At 39.6% G+C, this 4,436-nt stretch overlaps 1 protein-coding gene across 1 annotated transcript in view; it reads right to left on the bottom strand.

Annotated features, from left to right (window-relative positions):
* The window catches only part of Map3k15 (mitogen-activated protein kinase kinase kinase 15), a 135,287-nt gene that overhangs the window by 80,753 nt on the left and 50,098 nt on the right, over positions 1 to 4,436 (bottom strand). The window lies entirely within an intron of this gene.

Below are 4,436 nucleotides of genomic sequence, written 5' to 3'. Positions count from 1 at the left end.
AGAAAAAAAAAACATCTCAAATTTGGAGCATCCTAAATGTCCATCATCAGTAAAATCATGACATATCTATAAAATGGGATATTCTACAGCAACAAGAAAAGCTAGTGATGTATACAATGGCATATATGAGCATCATCAACATGCCATTGAAATCCTGAAGCCAAATACAAAAGAGAATATGTTGTATGATTTTATTTTTATGAAGTTGAGGCCAAGAAAAAATAATCTATGGAGATGGAGGCTGCAATACTGGTTGTCTTTGAAAAGGTAGAGGTTGCAGATAAAGCAAAACAGAAAACTTTTAGGTAATTTTTTTTATTTTGGTAGGGGTATTGTTTAGATGTATATATTAATTTCTCATACTCATCAAATTATGTATGTAAGATCTACACACTTTCACTGCTTGGAAATTTTATTTTGATTTAAGAGACATGTGACCTTATCACGGGTTACAAGATTCTGGGTTTCCATTTTGTTGCTGTGTTAAAGATGTTGTCAGTGGCACTTCAGCAATCTAAAGCTGATGAAAAAGTAGCCTCTAAAACTGGGAAACCAGATGCAGTAATTCTCAGATCATTCTAAACACTTATTTCATGTATTCCTTATTTGAAGATGTCATTCATTGGCTGGAAGGTTAATGAGGATATCCTATCAGTCCCTAGCTATTAAACCAAGTTGTGTACATTTCTAGAATACTCTTCTGTATTAATCTGACATTATTTCATAAGTAACAGCTTACTTACTGTGGACAGAAAAGAATGTACATAATTCTTAAAACATTTATTTTTCTTTATATATTATCAATGGAATAAGAAAGACAGTAGAAATAAGACATTTAGACACCTGAGATTTTGAGAGGTTGAATGTGAAACTACTTTATTCTGCAAATTTACAGTAGCTATGTTTGGATGGCCACTTAGCTAGAAACTACATTTCCCAATTTCACTTTTGGCATGATGGAGATTAAATTCACATCAATGGAATGTAAGAAATAGCAACTCAATTTTTCTGACTAATTTTATGTCAACTTGTTATAACACAAGTTAGAGTTGTCTGAAAGGAGAGAACCTCAATTGAGAAAATGTCTCCATAAGATCAAGCTATAAGGCATTTTCTTAATTAGTGGTTGATGCGAAAGAGCCCAGCCCATTGTTACTGGTGCCATCCCTGGGCTTGTGGTCCTGGGTTCTGTAAGAACAAAGGCTGAGCAAGGACCAAGGAACAAGCAAGTCAGTAAGCAACAGCCCTCCATTACCTCTGCATCAGCTCCTGCTTCTAGGTTCCTGCCCTGTTTGAGTTCCTATCCTAACTTCCTTCAGTGATAAACAGTAAGCCAAATAATCCCTTTCTTTCCCAAGTTGCTTCTGGTCATGGTGTTTCATCACAGCAACAGTATCCCTAACTAAGACACCACTTTAGAGAAAATTACTTGTTTATTTTTCTCCTCTGGTAGCATGCATAGCATCTTCCCACACTATAAAAGCTACCCTGCAGGGATGGACTTTCTAGAAGAGCAGCAGCTTGATTTCTTCATGTTCTGTGAGTCAAATTATGTGGTAGCAACAGAACAGGGTCTTGCCTTCAAGATCTATATGGTAACCAATAGCACTGGCAATCACTTGGAATGTTTGTGGCATCTATAGAACATCACTGGCCAACAACTCCAAAAAAGGTAACTCATTCCTAGCATGGGAATTTTTATTTGTTAGCCTGTGGTGTTTAGTACAGGCATTGTTGCCCCTTCACAGAGTAATTCCATTTCAACTCCTTCTTTATGAGTGTGCAAATACACATAAATATATGCACACATATTTATGCATACACATATATACACATACACGCATACACACAAATACATAGGCATCCATGTATGCACACCTGACCTAGCAAGACATCCCAAGTAATGCATCAGTGTCATGACCATCATGACAGTAATAACTACTTCTTTATTGAGTTTTAGCCTGAGTCCAGAAGATGATAGCCACACTTTGGACCATTATCCGTCCAGAAAACTGTGACTAGGCAAATCATAAGCCCTAGTCTACTATTATTTTACTAAATGAACATAGTATTAAACTGATTCCTAGTAACTTATACCCATTGATTAATATGTCTCTTAAGCATCATCAGAGAAACTTCTATTTGTAGTAGATGATGATTAACAAAGACATCCACACCCGTCAAAGTACAAAGAATAAGAGACTGGAATGCTCAGTCCTAAATGGAACATACATACTGAACCACCCTCTTTCAAAGGCCCCAGAATCACTGCAGAAGAGAATATAGAAGTATTGTAAGAGCCAGAGGTCATGGATGACAAAGAAACTGTTTTCTAGACATATCAGTGCAATTTCACACATGAACTCACAATGGTTGTGGCAATACACATAAGGCCATTGCCAGTTCAAGCCAGACAAAATCTCAGCATGGAGAGGTGAGATGGGTATGCAGTCTCACTCCTGAGGAGCTATTAGTAATTGTTAGTTTAGGTAGAGCGAGAGTTGGTTTTCTTTCTTGTATGTTGACCATAAACCAGTGGAAGGCCAGACAACCAAGAATAAATATATAGGCATCACAAATTAGACTTGATGGGTTTTAAAAAGTGGATATACAAATTTGGGTGGGGAGGTAAGTGGAGTGTATCTGGGGGTAGTTCCGGAGGGGGATGAATATGATCAAAATAATGTACAAAAACAGAAAAAAAAATGAGGGGAGGGGAGGAACTTGCTTCATACTTCCTTCTTGTCTCTAACCCTGTTTTACAGGTTTCAGTGGAATAGTGGCAGTGAACTAGCTTCAAATATGCACATGAGGCCTACATAATAGGGCAGTGGTTCTCAGGTCTCCTAACACTGTGACCCTTTAACATAGTTACTCATGTTGTGGTGACACACAATCATAACATTATTTTTGCTCCAACTTCATAACTATAATTTTGCTACCATTTGGATCTGTATTGCAAATATTTGATAAGTAGGATATCTGATATGTGACCCCTGTGAAAGGATACTTCAACCTCCCAGGGTACAGGGGATACCAAAAACTTATACAATGGCTGGGTGCTAAGTCTAAAAACAATTTCTAGAGTAGTGCTTCTTTATTAAAAGCCTGGTTTCCTCACCTCTAGCATGCTATGTAAGTGGAAAATTTCAATCATTGAATTGCAGGCTCTTTGCTAAGATCATTTTAGCTAATCTACCTACTATTTATGCTTTTGAGGCTTGTAGTCTCTAGGCGGGATTTTCTAAGTTACACACACACACACACACACACACACACACACACACACACACCCCAACACCATGGCTAATTTTATGTCAACTTGACATAGGTAGTCATCAAAGAGGAGGATTCTGCAATTGAGAAAATGCCTCCATAAGATCAGGCTGTAGGCAAGCCCATAGGGAATTTTCTTAATTAGTGATTTATGGGGGGAGGACCCAGCCCATTATGGGTGGTGCCATCCTAGGGCTGGTGGTCCTGGGTTCTCTAAGAAACTGAGAAAGCCAGTAAGCAGCACCCCTCCATGGCCTCTATCAGTTCTTGCCGCCGGCTCCTGCTCTGTTTGAGTTCTTGCCTCAATTTCCTTTGGCTTCCTTTGATGATGAATAGTGGCATAAGCCAAATAGACACTTTCCTCCCAACTTGGTTTTTTTTGGTCATGGTGTTTCACTGTAGCAATAGACCCTAACCAAGGCCTCATCTTTATCTATCATGCAGTATCAACCTTGTTGCTTCAACTAGTCCTCCATTGTCTAAAAGACACTGCCAATACCTTTTGTACTTTCTCTCTCTCTCTCTCCCTCCCTCCTCCTCCCTTCCTCTTTCCACAACCCCCCACCCACTCTATTTTTCGAGACATGGTTTCTTTGTGTACCCCTGTCTGTTCTTGAACTAGCTCTATAGACCAGGCTGGCCTTGAGCTCACAGAGATCTGCACACCTCTGCCTCCAGCGTGCTGGAATTAAAGGCATAAACTGCCACTGCCCTGGCAATACCTTTTTCATGTATACCATCCCAGTCCCTACATTTAATCTTATGTCCTGCATTTGCCTTCACCTGCATCTTGTGTTCTGGATGCACTGGATAATATTTGGGTGCATCTTGTACAAATAGAATTCTATGCTCACATTCCAGTCAAATGGAATTCCAGCCTCCATATCCTGCCCTTTCCCATTCATGATATAATTCTTCGGAACTTACACAAGAAAAAACAGAGACACTTTTCTACTCCTAAATAGAACATCTCTCTCTTTCTCTCTCTCTGCCTCTCTCTCTGTGTCCCGGCCCCCTCTCTCTGTGTCCCCGCCCTCCCTCTGTGTATCTCAGTGTGTCTCTGTCCCTGTCTCTGCCTCTCTCTCTGCTCTACTTCTGTATCACTTTTGGACAGCCTCTTCATTAAACCAGGCACCTCTCTGAGCTATTAGATTTTCTTT

The sequence above is a fragment of the Mastomys coucha genome, chromosome X (assembly GCF_008632895.1).
Source record: "Mastomys coucha isolate ucsf_1 chromosome X, UCSF_Mcou_1, whole genome shotgun sequence".
In the NCBI taxonomy this organism is placed as follows: domain Eukaryota; kingdom Metazoa; phylum Chordata; class Mammalia; order Rodentia; family Muridae; genus Mastomys; species Mastomys coucha.
This window is presented reverse-complemented; position numbering and strand designations above follow the sequence as displayed.